Genomic DNA, 18,920 nt, shown 5'->3' on the forward strand with positions numbered 1-18,920 from the left:
AGGAATGCCCCATACCCACATCCTTAATTGCTTAGACAAAGGGTTTCCACGGGCGGTTAAACTTCAGAGCGGGTCTGCAGGCCTCCTGGCAGTGACCCGGCTCTCGGTGACATTCCACCCGCCCTCCTCCCCACAGGCCCAGGAAGGCGCAGCGCGAGGTGAGAGGGTCGCGACATGGCAGGAGGCCTGGGTGGGAGGTGTTTCCTCCCTTCCCGAAGGTCGTTGTGAGAGCTCGGGAGCCATGAAGTGCAGGCGTGTGACAGAGAAGGGGCTGCTGGGAGTTTGGCAGTGTAGCCAGTGCGTGGGGCACGTCTCAGTTAAACATCTCAGCCAGGCAGCGTGACATGGGGCACTCCTACAGGACTTGGGGTGCTCCGTTCTAGGAGCCGCACGACCCTTGGCTCACTGTCCGTCCCCTGGCCTGTGATTTGGGGAGGCAGTTAGTCCCTTCCGTCCCCCACGTCACCACTCTGGAGTGACCCAGGAGCAGCCACTCTCCACAGTGTCACTCAAGGCCCAGAGCAGCTCACAGCCCACCTGACCCCTGCTCTGAGGTCGGCCAGCCAGACCCTCCTACAGCTCTGGACTTGAGGCGGAATTTGAACTCAGCACCTCCCCGTTACCTGAAGCACACGCTTTAAAGCTCGGGCGTCCTGCGAGGAGGCGTGGAGACGGCCAATCTAAAGAAGAAAGACGAGAGAGAAACCGACTGCAGCAAGTAAAAAGTAAAGGCAGGTGGGCGTGGTGAGCCCAAGGCTTGTTCCAGGTGTTTCCAGGGCCCACCTGCCGCTGGCCTGGGGTTCTGGAGACCCTGCAGTTGGATCGCAATAGCACTTCTCTTCATTGTCAGAGAGAAAGCGGTCCCTGAGAAAAACGTTCTAACAAATACGTGCCCTTCTTTTCTTTGATGCTGCCTTTATGGTAGGGCTTCTTCTTTTTTTTAAGAGAGACTTTTGCTATAGGGCACATGTGCTCACTGGAGAAACAGAGAGACAGAAACCGAGCAATCACCCCCAGGGGGATTGGCCATGTCACAATCCCTTCTCCTGCGTTCTCGTCTTGGGATTTTGGGCACACACGCACACACTCCTGGTGTGAGTTTTAAGTTGCTGGGCCCAGGACTCAAACTGCAGTTGACTATGTGGGAGCCCAGCAACGTAGCCATCTGCTAGTCCCCAAGGTCCACAGACAGCTCCTGCCTTTTTCCTTTAAAGGAATGTGTGCATCCTTCCTGCTTGTATCACCGCTGGGTGCACATCTGTGTCACCCTGGCATCTCCTGGTCCTGCTGGCAGAGGGTGAATTATCTATGCTACTAAATGTCAGGAACACCTGATCCCCCTGGGAGCAAGAACATCCGATCCCCCGGAAGCCTCGCTGGTGCTAACGGGGAGTGCAGGCCTGTTCACATGGCTCCTGTCACCCACCTGTCACTATGAGGAGATGTGGGTCCCTGTGGGTAAGAGGTTGTTCCGTGTGAGGGGCTACCCTTTGATGTCCTCCTGCCCCTTCGTCACTGGTGGGAGCCCTGAGGTCAGGGGACTTCCTAAGGCTGCAAGACCAGTTTCAATCTCCACCTTCCCTGGCAAGCACAGACAGACACGGCTGCTGAGGAGACACGTCCCCGCCCTGTGGTCACGCCTGCGCCTGGTCAGTGAAAACATTAGGACGGTCTAGCAGGTCACAGAAACTGCTTCTAAAAGGCAAAAAGTAGGCATGGTTGTGAAGATGAGGAAAGACAACGCAGAGCCGCGTGGTCCACCTTCTCGGAGTGAGGGCTGGGAGCGCCGCATGGTCCACCTTCTCGGAGTGAGGGCTGGGAGAGCCGCGTGGTCCACCTTCTCGGAGTGAGGGCTGGGAGAGCCGCGTGGTCCACCTTCTCAGAGCGTGAGGCGGGTGTGCCCAACATCGAGGTCCAGCGAAGCCGCGGTCAGTGACACAGGGTGGTCTGCAGTGGCGTCCTGCTAGCCGAGGGTGGGTTTGCCGTTCAGTAGCTGGATGCACTGCTTGGCCTGGCCAGGTCTGGGGGTCAGCACAGTCCATTCTGCCGGTGCGTTAGCTTTTACCCAAATGAGAACGGTTCCGTGGTCTCGCTTCTAGTTGTTGCTGCACAATAAGCCACCCCAGCATGTAGCTCATAAATCAGGAGTAATCCCCCTCATGGTTCTGTGGTTGTGGGCTTCGCTAGGTGGTCCTCACCTGCGAGCTCTCGTCGATGGGACTGGGGCTCTTTGAAGTTTACCTGGGCCAAATGACCAGGACAGCTGCCCCAAGGCTGCCAGCTAGCACTGACCAAAGCCAGGGCTGCCCTGGGGACTTAAACCAGAGTGCCCACACGTGGCCTCCACGAGGTTCGGGCTTCCTGTCGTGGAAGCTGGGTTTTAAGAGGCAGATTCAGACAAGCAAGCCTCAGAGCCGCTCAAGCAAAGTGCCCAGGCTTTTGGCGCTTCCGAGCCCTTCGAGGCATTTTGTTAGCGAAGAGAGTCACAGCACGATTCAACCAGAGCAGGCCCCAGGCTGAGAATACTGGGAGGTCTGGCTCATGGGAACCCGCTGCTGGAGGCTGGCCGCCACCGTCCACCCCGCCTCCACGAAGCCACATGCCACCCACGTGTAACACACCTACCCTCTAACGACCCCGCAGGCCCGTCCCGTGTGGGGTCAGACTCGGGTCTTGAAGTCCAGGACTTCGTCTTCTAAGCCCGGCCTAGGGACTGCAGAGGCCCCTCAGGAGCAGTTCCTTGGGTGCGATTTCTAAAGTGGGACCAGTTCTCTCCTAATTAGCTATTCCTGCATAACGAGCCACTCAAGGGCTGGTGGTACTTATCAGACCCTGCGCTGTGAGTTAAGAACTCAGAGAAGGCACAGCTGGGTAATTAGTCAGGTGGCAATAGCGGACCAGTAGGGGCTGGTGGGTCACTGCCAAGAGGGCTCCTTCACTCATAGGTGTCACCTGACCCCTCTCCCGCTCTCTCCCTCTCTCTTTCTCTCTCTGTGTCTCTGTCTCGCCCCCCTCCCCCAGCCCTCCTTGGCATCTGAACCTTTGAGATACTGTCATGCAGCTTTGGTTTCTCGCCGTAGGTGGTCTCAGGGCAGCTGGACTTCATACCTGGTCACTGGCTTTTCCCAGCGATGTCCTTCAGCCTCAGGACACCCCTTCTGCCATATCACAGGTCAAGCCAAGTCGCCAAGACCAGCCCAGACTCAAGGAGAAGGAAACAGAACAGTGGGGGACAGCATGCTTATGCATGAGGAGCGGGGTGAGGCTGGCCATCCTGGAGACAGCCTCCAGGGTTCCCACCCCTACAGAGCTCTGCTAGGAAACATTTCCTCTGTCCCTCTGCAGGACTGCAGCCTAAAAGTTGCTTCCTCACAGCAGCTTCCCATGGTCCCCCAGAAGGCCGCAGTGCCCCAGTGAGCACTCACAGCATACGCACCCGTGCCGTAAAGATGTCGGCGGCCTCTCTCCAGGGTTGTCTACCTCCACGTCTCCTCAGAGCTGTTCCTTCTCTGAGTTCTTAACTCCACGGCTACGCCCCCGGTACAGAGCGCAACACGCCGCACGCGGCGGGCCCTCCATAAATAGCTACTCTCTTCCTCTTTTTAAACTTACTTCTTTGCATCTAATTTCTGTACACCTTTGTGAAATACTACCTGCTTTCAAAGCAAGCTTCTGTGTGACAAGTCCAGGGTCAGACCATATTCATCGTCTTCCACAAGATCATTCTATTGTGCAGCTTCTGTGCTCATCCTCCGACGGCTTTTTTGAGATACACATGTAAGATTGGCAGTGCCTTTTTATCTTTTCCTCTGTTGTGGCATTTTAATGGAGTGAAACTGGAAGCCGGCTGTCACCGCCAGCCCTGCCGGAGTCATCCTTTGGCTCCAGTAGCAGGACTCAACCTTTGATCTTTGTCTCCCTCTTTTCTTTTCCCTCCTTTAAATTTCCCCAAATAGAGAACAGCAACTATGTTCGTGTTACTAGCGTCACCAGGGCCCTCCTGAGCCCAGGCTTCCGCACAGCTCCTGTGGCTGGAGGACTGATTATCATGCACAGGATGGAGACAGGGAGGGTCCAAGTTGCTCCTGAAAATGAATCTGCCATGATGCACCAGCCAGGAGCTTAATAGGGAGCATGATCCTCAATTTGCTGAGGGTAGCTCTACATGGAGCCCTGGGCTGGGCGTGTGACATGCCATTTCTCAGAGGGTTTTGCAGAGGCTGCAGCTGCAAAACTGCAGGAAGGACTGATGACTCTGGTCGGAGACCCAAACACAGCTCTCTTATAAGACAGAGGGCTGGGTGGTCAGGCTAATCGGGAATGCAGGCACGTGCGTGTCGGGCATAATAATGCATGTATATTACATAGGTGGTGTGAGGGTAGACTGAGACCAGAGCAGAAGCCAACAGGACAAAGGCAACAGGCAATCTAACCCCTCACTGGGTCAGGAGCTGGGCCCTCGGCCGCAGGTGACCACTAGGTACCAGTGATGAGAAAGTCAGCCGTCTGCATCCACACACAGCATTCCAGAAGATCTGGTTTTGAGGCCAAAGTCGATGTGAAATTGACGAGACAGGCTGTCTCTCCCTTAGGGTTGATCGCAGGAGGGTTGTCTTCAAGTCCTTCTTTATTTCCTTTAGAAATCATTATGAATTAAGTCTTGTTTCAAAGGTGGATTTTTCTAATATGTGTGTGTGTGGTTTTTTTTTTTTTAATGACAGTTAAGAGTTTTGCCATGCAAATTTATCTTAGTGCTGAGGGCGCCGATTTTACCAGTGAAGACGGCCCTTCAGGCAGGCTCTGTTCCTGTCACCTCTGGCCTCCCGTTTGCAGGGGAGGGAGCTCGCAGTCGAAGCTGCAGGTGGCTGGTGCTGTGAGAGGCCACCCACACATCTCATGTCCAAGCTGTGACTAAGCAGCAGCTCCTAGGAAGTATCCAAGCTGTGTCTCGATGATTTGGACAACCGGCTTTGCATCTGCAAATCTCATGACAACGCTCTCTGCAAAACTGCTATGGTGAAGGCGAAGGCGTTTATTCCCAAAGTTCTCCGCCATGACACAGCCTGAGGGACGCCACACGTGAATCCGCAGGGCGCACTGAGCACTTCCATCTGAGGACGCCTTGGCGAGGGCAGGGGCTGCTCGCAGGAGTCAGGCAGTCCACTCTCAGCACAGGGTGTCCTCACAACCATGCGCTGACGGGCCTTTGTGTGCTACGCTGCAAAGAGAGGGGACCCCGGCCCCAGCCCGAGTGCAGCACCGAGCACGTGCGAGTCCAGGGCTCCAGAGCAAGCAGCGGGCTGCCCCATGCAGGTGAGGGGCCCAGGCTGCACTTCCGCCCAACTCATGCAGACCTCAGCGGGCCAAAGCAGAAGTTGGGGAAAGATCTGGGGAACTTGCCTGTAAAAATAATAATAATAACAATAACAAGCTTATTCCAAGATTTGGGTCTTGGCCTATTTTTTAAGAAATCTTAGAACAAGTGAAGTCATTTTATTGACTTAATTCTAGAAATCTAACCCAGACAGGTGCTGCCTTGGGAAGGGGTTGAAAATCGCGCAGGAGCTCCAGTGGCCCGGAAGCTCTCGCCTCTCCCCGGAGCTTCTGGCTGTCTCTGTGGGCTCTGCCCAGGTCAGCGCGGGGAGCTGCTGTGACACAGAGTGGACACAATAGACAGAGTTACGTGTCCGCCACAACCGGCTTTGCATCTGCAAATCTCATGACAACGCTCTCTGCAAAACTGCTATGGTGAAGGCGAAGGCGTTTATTCCCAAAGTTCTCCGCCATGACACAGCCTGAGGGACGCCACACGTGAATCCGCAGGGCGCACTGAGCACTTCCATCTGAGGACGCCTTGGCGAGGGCAGGGGCTGCTCGCAGGAGTCAGGCAGTCCACTCTCAGCACAGGGTGTCCTCACAACCATGCGCTGACGGGCCTTTGTGTGCTACGCTGCAAAGAGAGGGGACCCCGGCCCCAGCCCGAGTGCAGCACCGAGCACGTGCGAGTCCAGGGCTCCAGAGCAAGCAGCGGGCTGCCCCATGCAGGTGAGGGGCCCAGGCTGCACTTCCGCCCAACTCATGCAGACCTCAGCGGGCCAAAGCAGAAGTTGGGGAAAGATCTGGGGAACTTGCCTGTAAAAATAATAATAATAACAATAACAAGCTTATTCCAAGATTTGGGTCTTGGCCTATTTTTTAAGAAATCTTAGAACAAGTGAAGTCATTTTATTGACTTAATTCTAGAAATCTAACCCAGACAGGTGCTGCCTTGGGAAGGGGTTGAAAATCGCGCAGGAGCTCCAGTGGCCCGGAAGCTCTCGCCTCTCCCCGGAGCTTCTGGCTGTCTCTGTGGGCTCTGCCCAGGTCAGCGCGGGGAGCTGCTGTGACACAGAGTGGACACAATAGACAGAGTTACGTGTCCGCCTGGTCAGAGCAACCCCAAGCCATTGGGTGGGTGGCAGGAGGGGTGCTCTGCTCTGCTCTGCCCAGCGCCCAGACCGCAGCCGATGGAAGCTTTGCAACCACGTCTGAGCCCAGACTCCCTGCAGGTCTCCACAGTCAGCTGGAAGGGGAAGAGAGTGGAAGAGCCGTGCCAAGGGCTGTCTGGAGGATCGCTTCCCCTCACACATGCCTGTGACTAGAGACCAGCAAGGGAAGCAGGAAGGTATCACCTAGCTGGGGCCCAGGAAGAAACAGGAGTGGCTGGGCCGTGGCGAGCAGCCAGCAGGCTCCCCTCCCCGCTCTGTCCCTGTGGGAGTTCTGAGTTCCACAGGGTCAGCCTCGTGCTTCTGCTCGAGATGCGCTCTCAGATACCCAGGAAACGCGGTCTGAGGCAGGATTCAGCCTCCCAAATCTTACTGCCCCTCGGTCTGACTACCTGGCAGGCCTCGCACACCTGACACATGCAGGACGGAGTTCACTCTCTGCTCTCTGGCTTCATCTGTAAACTGGAAGTGAGGGGAACACCTCACAGCGTCACTGAGGGGTTACATGGGCTAGCGTGGAAAGCACGCAGAAACACGCCTGGCACATGGGAGCTTGGCCAGCGTCAGCTCTTATTACGGTGACCCCTCCCACTCCATCGACTAAGTGCGAGGGTATCATGGATGCCTTCCTGTCACTCGGCTCGGCGCCCCTCCAGCCACTCACATCCCTCCCAGACCACGCCTGGCCCCACGCCAGGGTCCCCCTGTCGCAGACACTCCTTACCTCCACACTGCCCACCGCTGGGCGCGCTGGGCCGGTCTTCCTCAAACTCCCCACCAGCAGCACTGCGGAGCGCCATCCTGAAATAGCCCAGCGACACTCTCAGACACCGGGGACCTGGCACTGCCCACGCACCAAGTCCGCACGCTCCCCAAGGCGAGAAGGCCCGTGGACCTGGGGAAGCCTGGAGTTCTGTCCTGCCGCCCAGAAAAGCCTGCCAAAAGTTCGAGGAAACGCAGACTGAAAATCTACGCATGAATTTCTTTTTTTTGCACCAAATACACTCTTCCTTTAATCCTATTTTCCACAAACCTGAGCATCCCACGTAGTCCCTGCCTCCCTCTCAGCCATGGCCTCTGCCCTCACTTCTCCCAAGTCTGGGTGACACTGTCATCACTGTCATCATGCCCAGAGAGCCCGCCCCTCCTTGCCCTCCAACTCTTCACCCCTCACTTGACATCGCCCTCGAGCAGCGGCCCCTCCGGCCTCCCCCATCCACTCCACCTGTCCCTGGTCACACCTTGTCCCCAGGAGAACCGAGCCCGACTCCTCTGCTCAGCCAGCAGCCACGAGTGCGCCCTCCGGAGCTGGCCACCGTCTCCCGCTGGTGCTGGTTTAACGGCCTTGGAAAGGCTCTAGCTCAGGGCGGGTACTTTCCCCCAGGAGCGCCCTTCGCCCAGGCGTGTGGCTGCCCTCTGGTGCTCTGGGCACCAGCCCTCTGCTGCCGTCGCAGACCCAGGACGCCCGAGGGCCGTCGGCCTTTCCTGCCTCACCTTCTAGGGCAGGAAGGACGGGCGAGGTAAAGGCGGCGGGGTCTCCTCACCAGGGGGGCTCCCTGGGCTCACGCCGGCTCCTCCTACTTCCCCAACCACTGTGCCTTCCAAGTGATTCTGTGAACAGCATCTGAGGGAAACGGGCTTTGACCCATCACCCATCACCCATCGCCGAGGCCGACTCTCTGCGCTCCCTGCACCCATCTCCTGGAGGGCAGAGGAAGGGCTTAGGGTCGCTGCTCCCTTCTCCCGACGGCCTGGGGGCTGGTGCCGGCCTCACCGAAGGACTTTCTGGACTGTGGTGCGGTGTCTTTTTCCTTGTGTGTTGGGCCTTGGCTATAATCCAGGGCAGAGCAGAGCCCGGCGGCACACAGCTAGACGCCGAGTGGACAAAGGCGTGTGCTGGCTTCGTCGCTGCTCCTCAGCACGTCTTTCCAAGGCTGTGCCTTCCTGAAGACACTAGAAACTCTTCAAAGAAAGCGATCCCGTTCTTGTTCTTCTCTTAAGAATTAATTAATTAATTTTAATTTCACCAGAGAAACAGAGAGAGGGAAAGTAAGAAAGCAAGCCACCAGGTCTAGGCCTTGAACTGTGGTCAGCCATGTGGGAGTTCAACTCCTCTACCACCATGCCACCTGCTGGCCCTCTATCCCTATTTTCTGTCTCCATTTTGGGTTTTGGGGGAGTGTTTTTAGAGGTTTTAGCTATAGGGTATGCTCACCGGAGAGACAGACACTGAAAGGGAGAAATTATCCCCCGGGGGCACGGCCACGCTGCAATCCCTTCTCCTCTCGAGATTTTGGGCACACGCACGCACACACAGCGTGAGTTCCAGGCTGCTAACCCCCCGGGGGCATGGCCACGCTGCAATCCCTTCTCCTCTCAAGATTTTGGGCACACGCACGTGCACACACAGCGTGAGTTCTAGGCTGCTAGGTCCAGGACTCGCACTGCGTCAGGCCACGAGGGAGTGCCGCACCGTAACCACCTGGTGGCCCTCCGCCTCCATGCTGTGACTCACCCTGAGCACCGTAACCACCTGGTGGCCCTCTGCCTCCATGCTGTGACTCACCCTGAGCACCGGGTGCCCAGTCCAAGGTGCTATTTCCTGGCCCCGTCACAGCTGCCATCCGGGCTTGGACGATAACTGGCTCCTGTCTTTCAGGAAAGGTGGGCCGTCCACCTGGGCACACGGCAGGCCAGGGCCTCTCCCGCCACAGCCCCTTGTGTCTGACTGATGGCCTTCCGGGGACAGTGGTAATAGAAACGCCGCACGGTTGGGAGCTGAGGTCTGCAGGGCAGGCGCGTTTCTCTTCCCCTGCTCTGCTGAGGCCGCCAGCGTGTGCCGGGACTGGTTGCGGCTGGCCCAGCCCCGCTTCCTGTTTCCGGGCGGCCTGACAGATTTGTAACTGTAATTTGGCTTCAGTGCACTCCAGGCGGTCCTGGAAACCAGAGGCCCCGTCCCATCTCTGCTGCGTGGACCCCATTTCTCTGCCTCTGCTCCCTCTCTCCAAGCACGGGCCACTCAGCAGGGAGACCCTAACTCCGCTGAAGCTGGCCGCAGAAGCACAGATAATGCTTCTTGGTTAGTCTCTCACTCCTTTCTGGGAAAGGGAACAGTTCCGTTCTCTTATCTCGCGAGTGGACTCAAAGCTGGAAAAGCGAATTGAAGACAGCCGCGTGTTTCTTGGTGAAGCAGAATTTCCAGGGCGGACTGCCCTAGGAGGGACAAGGCCTGTAGTGCCACCTGCTGACCGCGTGTGGCTGGCGGTTAACTAAGGATTTCCTCTGGGCCCAAACTTACCCCTCACTAGGGCACGAGCAGGAGGAGCCCGACATGGCCCAGGGGTGTTCCTCCGGCTTGGTCTCCCCTACCTAGAATACCCTTGGGCTTGCCAGGCAGCGGGGCAGGGCAGGGCAGTGCCCGGAGTCTTCCACCCAGGGTGGGTCCACAGGGGCTCAGCAGTGTGCGATGGAAGGGTCCCTGGGCACAGACTCGGAGGGGACAGCTCCCGCGTCGATAGCCTCCCAGCACACGCCTCCCTGTGTCGTTTGCCCCGTGCACACGTGGGCAGGGCCTGACCTGGAAATCCGTCCTCGGTCCAAAGCCATCTGTGGCAGAGAAGAAGACACAGCCTTTATTCTGCAGTGAGTCTCGGGCCCAGCCACAGAGCGGGGCCATGACAGGAGACCAAGTGCAGCACCTGGCCCACCGTGCTGGGTACCACAGCCATGTTGGCCAGGGACAGGAGCACTTGGGAGTGGCAGGGACACCCACAGACCTGGGGAACAAGGGAGAGAGGTTCCCTCGGGGGAGGGAGGCTGGACAGAACCTACCCACCAATAAAACCCTTCTCCACTTGTTTACATGTATCTTAAAACCTACTCGATAACATATTACCTAAGGGAAAAAATTACTGTCAGGGGGCGCATTCACTTCCTAGAGAGAGACGGGGCGGGGAGAGAGTGCCCCCACCGCAGCACGGTCGCGCCACAGTCCCTTCTCCTCCATTTCTCCATCCGGTCAAGAGTTGGTGCACACATGTCAGCCATGTTTTTCAAGTTGCCAGGGTTGGGATTTGAACCTCAATCAGCCATGTGGGATCAACCCTCCTTAACCACTAGGCCCCTCAAAAAATGCCCTGATGGAAAGTGCGTGTGCACACAACGGAGAGACAGAGGGGGAGCGCAGCACTCCTGGTGGGTCTGGCCAGACAAAGAGCCACTGCTCCCCGCCCTCCAGCTCCTCTGGCTCTTGGGCACCCACACAGATGCCCAGTGCATTTTCAGGAGGCCAGGGATTTGAACCCGTGGTCACCACGCAGCTTCCAGCCTTGCAGGACACTGTTACTAGGAAAATGTTGGTATACCATGTGACCTTCAGTCTTTTATGTCAGGCCTGGAGACCCTCTGGGCTATAATCTTCGATACCCTTTTGCAAAGACATGGACTGTGTGTAACACCCAGGAGTCGCACACCTGGCCGCCGCCTCTGTTCTCGGCAATAGCCACCTGCCAAAGTTCTCTGCCAGGTGCCTGGCTTGCCCACAACGTCCTCCCTTCCCACCACTGGGAGTCACTTGAAACATTGTGGAAGTCAACAGGATTTCAGAGTGGAAAGGTGGGGATGGTGTCTGCAGGCAAGTGTGGAGTCCTGCAGACTGTGGAGACGTGTGGAGACTGAGTCACTGGTGGTTGTCAAGTGCATTTTCAGAAAACAAAGAGCAGCCAATTCTCCTGAGATGAGACCTAGTCTGGCAGGTCTATCAGGAGAGAGGCTCTTATCTTTATGAAGTGCTGGCCAGTGGGGTCTGCTCCTTAACGCTTTTGCAACTAGCAGATGGCATAATGGTTACATCTTTGGACTGCCCGTAGTTGACTGAGGTTTGAGTCCCAGACCCGGCAGCTTAAAACGCACTGGGTGCGTGTGCATGTGTGCCCAAAATCCCGAGAGGAGGATGAAGGAAACGGGAGAGCAGTGAGGCCACCTGCCTGGGGGGAAGGGGTGAGTTCTCTCTGTCTGTCTCTCTGTTTCTCCAGGGAGAACACACACCCTTTAACAAAAATCTCTCTTTAAAAAAACAACTTCTCACGCACATCCTAAGCCTGGACCCTCGGCTACGCTTGTGTGACACGACTGCTCACAGCTGCAAAGGGCAATGAGGCCGGTTTTCCCACGCACCTGCTCGCGTGGCCTGGCCCCAGTGCTGTGAGCAACGCCCCCGAGAAGCAGAGACACACCTCCCCCTACTCTCACTCAGCGACGAGGCAGCCGGGACTGTGAGTGCTCCTGGCGAGGTCTGGAGAACCAGGGCTTGGGTATTCCTCACAAACGCACCTTCCCTGTTCAGAGCAGGTTTTAGCTGCTTTCTGTCCACAGACTCACTTAAGACAGGGCATAACCGAAGGGAGCGTGAACGGATAACCGCCCCCTTGGCTCTGCTGCTCCTGGGCGAGCCCACACTCACGGCTGAAGGGGGAGACTGGCCGGCGGGTGGCGAGCAGCGGGGGCTGGGCCGGGTCTAGGTTAGGCCCTGGACGAGGGGCAGGAGCGCTAATCCCGTAAGGTCAGGTCACTCCAAGGCCCCTGCGAGGTGTGCAGCGGCCAAATAAGAAAAGCTGTTCACCCACAGAGAAACCACAGCCTGGTTGGGAAGATGAGCGGGCGTGCGAGCTGAACAGCGGGGGCTGCTGGCAACCCCCAGGGGAAGTCCGGGCTCGCTGCATGGCACCTGGGCCCATCCCAGCTCTGCACAGGGCGCCACGTCTCTGCCGTGTGGAACCGCGCGCTCCACTTCACACCAGCATGGCGGATGACACCTGGTGCTGCCACTCCCCGGCTCTCCTTGCTCGACTCTCCTTGCGCTCCCGCTCCGTCCCTGCCTCAGAGCCTGTGCTCAGTCATTTCAAGGACAGCCACTCCCGGCGCCAGGACCCTCCACCCCACGGAGCCTGCGCTTTTCATTCTACCTTGACCACCTCCAGGAGCTCCCTGGCCGACCGTGAGCCCTTACCATGCTGTGGGGGCCGTCCCCTGAGCAGTCATAGACACCTCGTCATTGTGACCACCTTGACACAGCCAGCCCTGCACCTGTCCTGCAGCAGTGCAGACACAGAACACGCCAGTGTCGCAGGGGAAGTGGCCATGTAGCAGCCCCCACCGGGACAGGATACACACGGCCAAGTGCGGAAGAGAACTCTCACACGGAGCACGGAAGTTTCCCTCGGGAGCAGGTGGCGTAACTTGTGAGCTTTAAAGGGCAAAGGACCCGGGGGCTGAGGCTGGGTGTGAACGGAGTTGTGGAGGCATGAGGAGAGCAGTGCGTGTCCCTGTGAGGTGTGCAGTGCCCGGGCAGTGAGCCGAGAGGACAAAAGAACCGACCTCGAGCTCATTCTGAGCAACAGTGTCTCTCCTCGCTAGGAGACAGCGCCGCGGCCAGCAGGCCCGCCCCCGCCCCTCCTCTACAGCAGTAAGCCCACGTCTGCAAAGGCGTGAGCAGTGACGAGGGGCGGGGCCTCAGCTGTTTCTCAGCCGCCTGCTGCCCGCGGGTTCACACCTGCACACTCGGCCCATGTGGGCTGCAGGTCCGTCCTTGCTGCCGTCACCTGAGCTCGGGCCTCAGCTGCGTCTGTTCCGGACGGGGACAGGCCTTTCCCTGCCGCCGCTCCCTGCATGGTGCAGTGTACCTACCAGCTACTTCCACGGCGCCCACGGTGCCTGGTGTTGGGTGTCACAGTAACCTGGAGGTGATTCAGCGGGTACGGGGAGGTATCTCCCATGTAAAGGGCCTGGCACCTGCAGATCTTGCCATCACAGGGTGTGTGTGTGCGGGGGGGTGTCCTGGGGCCCGTCCCCTGCGGATACCAAGGGACCACGGTAGTCACAAATGAGGCGGTCACTGGGACATGAAATGAGGGAGCGAGGTCACATCGTAAAGTCCTGATGTATCTCAGGGGATACAAAAGGCTTCCCAAGGCCTTTAAGAAACGCTGTCAGACAACAGGAGAGGCCCGGGGGCAGAGCTCCAGGAGGGGACAGACGGGCAGAGGCGCAGAGTCGGGCAGAGGGAGGGCATTCGCGTGAGAGCCCAGGGGAGCTGAGGGCCGCTCTCAGGAGGAGACAGTCCTGAAAAGTGGGCTTGGTGGGAAGAGGAGCCTGGATCTGAGGGACCCTCACAGATTGCAGCTCGGTTCGCCCCGGCTCAGAGCAGGAGGAGCTCTTGCACAGTGGAAGACTAATCAGACCCACCCGGGTAATTTACGGTTGCACTGCAGGAGGCAGCCAGCCAGGGCATGGGGGTGGGGGTGGGGGTGGCTATGAAAGGCTTCTTCTTTCCAAGAGTTGACAAAGGATGACAAAGGAAAGGAAAGAGAAAGGTCAGGAGGTCCAGGGTCCCCTGTCCTGGGAAGGGCCCTCCTTTCCCTCTAACTGCATCCTCTGACCGGTGAGCTGCAGGTGACTCGTCCTGTTCTCTGTGTCACAGTCACTGCAACCACCCAGGCCACCTCACACTTGCTCGATGTGCAAAGGAGTCCCCATGGCCCCGTGACCAGGACAGGCCAGGGGAAGAAGGGAAGAATCAAGGGTGTTCTGAACATAAAAGTGACGGAAAGAGCCAGCCGAGCGAGCAGGACCTCAGCTGTGACCCTCCGTCTACAGAGAGGCCCAGGAGATGTCGGGTGCAACTCCTCGGGAAGCACTTCGGCTCCTGGGCTCTCCTCTGCGGAACCCCAGCTGGAGCCGGCACTGGGGCCCTAGGGCCCTGCACCACAGCGACACCTGGATGTGGGTCAGCGGCTACATTTGACCCCAGAGGGAAGGCTCAGACAGGGGAGGTGGTGAGCAAGCTTCTCGCTCTTAGGACTACACCTGATCTCTGGTTGTGAAAGGGGCCTTTTGAAATAAGGTGCCCAAAGTGCTCAATGAGGAGTAGGGTCTACGCAGTGGTGTGCTGGCAAGCGTTTGACAACCAGGTCTCCAGGGCACGTGTGTGTGCATGTGTGTGCGTGTGCGTGCGTGCACTGCGTGTATTATCCATCCCACTGACATGAACGACTGGCACAGTGCCCCCAACAACAGCAAAGCTTGCGACTTCGTGTAAGCTCCACCCAGAGATGGATTCCCACAGAATGCCCAGCTTACTTTTTACCAAAATGTTGCATTAGTTGCTAACCAATAGTTGGGATTTGGCCATATTTCAACAAAAACGGGCGACAATACAAGTGCACCTGCCCGGCTGCACGTGGTGCGGAAGCCACCAGGGTCGTCTATGGCAGGAGTGTGGTTCTGGCGTAGGCTTGGCCGGCTCTTAGGTACAGCAGTGTCCGAGACCACAGTGAGCAGGGAAGGCGTACGTGAGATCATCGTCGGTGACGCGAACATGCTTCGTGGAGGCAGAGCACAGCTTTGAACACGAAGAACGTTCCATCGGTTGGAGCTGGTCACAGAGCGCCCCGCAGACAGGACACAATCCACAGCTGACTCTACATTGCTTACGTCTCTCCATCAGTTTTTAAGTGTAATTTCAACACAGCAACTCCAGTGTGGCTGGCAGCGTTTTATGGCTTCCCGGTTATAAGGATCCCCACCGTGACCAGTTTCAAGCCTGCCAACATGAATTTCCTGCGAGGGGGGAAGACTAGAGCAGCAGACACACACACAAATATACACACAGGCACGTGTGAGACACACATTCACATGACAGACACATACACACAGCAGACACACACACATGGCAGACACACACAGACCACACACACACACTCACACAGCAGACACACATGGCAGACACACACACACAACAGACATACACACTCACACGGCACATGGCAGACACACACATGGAAGACACACAAACATACACACACGGCAGACACACACACAACACACATGGCAGACACAAATAACCTCAAAGAATAGCATAGAGAAAACGGTAGTAAAATAATTGGAAGTGATTGATTCTGAGTATCTTTTAACCTCCTAAAATACAATTTATTTCATTGTAAGTTTCTATAACTTGGCTTTCAGTAGCAGATGTTCATAACAACCAGCTGATGAAATTTCTAAAACTGTAACAGCGGGCCCCCGTGAGCCAGTTTGAGAACGCTGTACAGAGGGAGCTGGGAGCCCGGGGCACTCTGGGACTTCCGTCCTGAGGGAGGCTGTGCCAGCTCTTGGCCAAGTTGACAAAAGCGGCCAGCAAGGTCACGGAATCCCCGTGGAACACAGGGCCACGTTCCTGATATGGCAAACAAGGTACAAAAAGAACCTACATTGTTCGACCTGACAGTGGCCCTTAGCGGGGACATTAGAGGGACAAGATGGGGAGACGGAGGTGAGGACATGGTCCCAAAGGGGCGAGGAAGGTGGGGACGGCAGCGTCCTCAGAGGGGCCCTCCTCAGAACCTCGCCGTCACCATCAGGCTCCTGTCCGGCAAGGGAACAGGAACATTAGGAAAGTTCAGCAAACGGGCCAGCCGGCGGTGAGGTGGTGAAGGCACTGGCCTACTGTGAGGTTCGAGTCCTGGACCCAGCAGTTTGAAAAACATGCTGGGTGTACGTGTGTGCATGCCTGAAATACCAAGAGGAGAAGAAAGAGAGCGGACTGTGGTGTGGCCATCGCCGTCGGAGAGGGGTGCCTTCTCACTCTCCTCTCCCTCTCTGGCAAGTGCTTCCTCACTTTCCCTCTCTTTCTCTCTCTGTTTCTCTCTGGTGAACACATGTGCCCTATAGTAAATTAAAGAATAATAATAATTAAATAATTCTTTTAAAATAAATAAATGAAATAAATTCTTTAAAGCAGCCATAATTTAAAAAAAAATTATGGACAAAATGAACATACTTGAAATAAGTAAAGAAATAGAAAGTTTTGATAATAAAACATACATTTTTAGGAAAAAAATATAAGATATAAAGGAGAATCATATGGAAATTTTAGAACTAAAACATACACAGCTAACATAAAAAGCTCAGTGAATGGTTACAAGAATAACAGAGGGGTAAGTGGGAGATCCGTGATCTCGAAGGTATACTAAATAGAAATACCCAGATTACACAGAGAAGTAGATGAAAAAGAAAATGTGCAGAGCTTCAAGAACTTATGGAATTACGACAAGATCTAATACTTGTGTCTTTGGGTCTGGAAAGAAGATGGGAAAGAAAGGAAGGTTAGAAACGTACTCAGCTAAGTAATAGCAGGACAGCCCCCAAATCTGGCAAAAGACAGGAATCTATTCAAAAAAATGACCAAACAGCAAACAAGATAAACTCAATTAAATCTACACCCACATTCATTAAATTAAACTTCCTTAAACTAAAGACATTAAAACTAAAGAGGAAAAAAAAAAAAAAGAAAACTCAGAAGTACTGCAGACAAATGATGCCCTATATATAAAGGGAAACAATTCCAATCACGGTCGATGTCTCATCAAAAACCCGCGTGGCCAGGAGGAAGGGACATGCTAGTTTTCAAGTGCTAAAAGGAAAGAACCATCCACCCAGAACACTACACCCACAAAAATATTCTTTAGAAATGAAGGGAATATCAAGACATACTCAAATGACAAAAAGTAAATAAATAAATAAATAAACAACACACACATACACAGAGAGAGAGAGAGAGAGAGAGAATAAGGAAGAAAAAAACACAGTGAGCCAAAATCCTCCCGTCCTCTAAATATGTTTGCCATTGAACCAAACATTTGTAACTCTGTCCCGTGTTCTAAGTGTGTACTGAGGAGTGTTTAAGACAACTTACATACATGAGGAAGGGTGGGGGATATAAAAAGCAACATGGCTTCTTTGCTCACTCAAGCTGGCAAGGTGACATCAGTAGATTGCGGTAATTTGTGTGCATACAACGTGCTATGGAAAACAAAAACCTCTTTAAAAAGGTCAAAAAATACATTTAAAAACACAGTAGAATAATTAAAATGGAATTATAAAAAAGCTCACATGCCCACAGAAGGCAGAAAACAAAACACAGAGGCAGAGAGACATAAAATGGGGGTGTTGGAACCTCCCAGTGCCCCTGTTCTCTGTTTATGCAAATCCTCACCCCATTGGGCTATGAATGTACCAGAACTCTCAGACTCTGAACTAACAGGATTCGTTTTTCTAATCAGCCCGTTGGGCAGGGGATTTACAGGCTTTTCAGGCTTCTCCAATTCCAGGTCCCATTTTCCCTGATATTTCCTTTGCCTTGTTAATATCGAAGGCGTCGCCAATAAATAAGTGACCTCAATTAAAATGTGAAGGTCTTGCACACTCCTGTCTCGGAGGAGGGGAAGAAGCCCACTCTTGAATCCCCTCCCCGAGAACAGGCTGTGCTCGCAGGGCTGACCACATTGCTCGTAAGGGTTGGCACCCTCTGGAGCGCCCCCCGGTGGTGGTGACTGGAAGTGAAGAGCCCAGGCGGTTTGAGGGACACTGGGGAGCCAGCCTGCAGTGCCCTCTGAGAGCTTTCCCTGGCCTCTCCAGCTCCCAGATCAGCAGACACCATAGCTCAGATTACACTAGCTAAGGGCATGAAAGCAGAAACGCATCTGCTAATGGAGGGAGGGACTGGAAAGAAGATGGGAAAGAAAGTAAGGTTAGGAAAGTAGATTGCGGTAATTTGTGTGCATACAACGTGCTATGGAAAACAAAAACCTCTTTAAAAAGGTCAAAAAATACATTTAAAAACACAGTAGAATAATTAAAATGGAATTATAAAAAAGCTCACATGCCCACAGAAGGCAGAAAACAAAACACAGAGGCAGAGAGACATAAAATGGGGGTGTTGGAACCTCCCAGTGCCCCTGTTCTCCAGGCATGCCCCCTCCAGTTGCTGAGGCAAAACAAAATTACGAAGGAAGCTTATGGGGCAGGAAAGGGAATTAACCACTCAGAGCCAGAGTGGCTGCTCCGGCAAGATCTCAGGTGTCCCCGAAATCATACACACAGCCAAAGGACAGCGAGCCATCGGAGAGCTGCTGCCATGACCCAGGGGACACCTGCCCGACACTCGGCCCTGGAAGCCGCAGGACGATTCGTCACTGTAGGTGGATACAGTACTTTGCACCTAGAGATCATTCCACGTGTGGCCTGCTTTTACGACATTTTTATAACTGTGCCACCCTATGTGCATCTCAGCAAAATAAGAGGCATCAAAAATACTGTGAAATCTTCTGATGCAACTGGGACACAGGATGTGGCCAGAGCGCCGTCTTGGTGAGCGTCCTGGGGTTCCAGTGGGCCCGCCGGCTCCCACGGTCTGTATTAAGAACACCTCTGCAGCAGGTGTAGACAGGACTCCTGTGACACTTTATCTAAAGGGATGCAATTAAAACTGCGTGGAGAAATGCCGTCTTCTTATTAAATTGCCCTGAAGAGAGAGCAGGGTTACCGCAGGCTGGTGGGGACGCTAAAACCTCCAGGGCTTGGAGCGAGGCAGGCTGGCTC

General features: G+C 55.2%; 1 long non-coding RNA gene across 2 annotated transcripts; it reads right to left on the bottom strand.

Annotated features, from left to right (window-relative positions):
* Positions 1-5,701: 5,701 nt before the first annotated feature.
* Positions 5,702-9,341, bottom strand: LOC114007240 (uncharacterized). Of its 2 annotated transcripts, XR_003548856.1 has the most exons (4): positions 9,052-9,341; positions 7,980-8,480; positions 7,210-7,420; positions 5,702-6,132 (listed from the first exon to the last, which is right to left on the bottom strand). It is a non-coding gene; the product is annotated as an uncharacterized LOC114007240 (long non-coding RNA). The 2 variants fall into 2 exon arrangements; XR_003548855.1 differs by having other exon boundaries at positions 7,210-8,480.
* Positions 9,342-18,920: the final 9,579 nt, after the last annotated feature.

This window comes from Tupaia chinensis, unplaced genomic scaffold, assembly GCF_000334495.1.
Source record: "Tupaia chinensis unplaced genomic scaffold, TupChi_1.0 Scaffold000144_1, whole genome shotgun sequence".
In the NCBI taxonomy this organism is placed as follows: domain Eukaryota; kingdom Metazoa; phylum Chordata; class Mammalia; order Scandentia; family Tupaiidae; genus Tupaia; species Tupaia belangeri.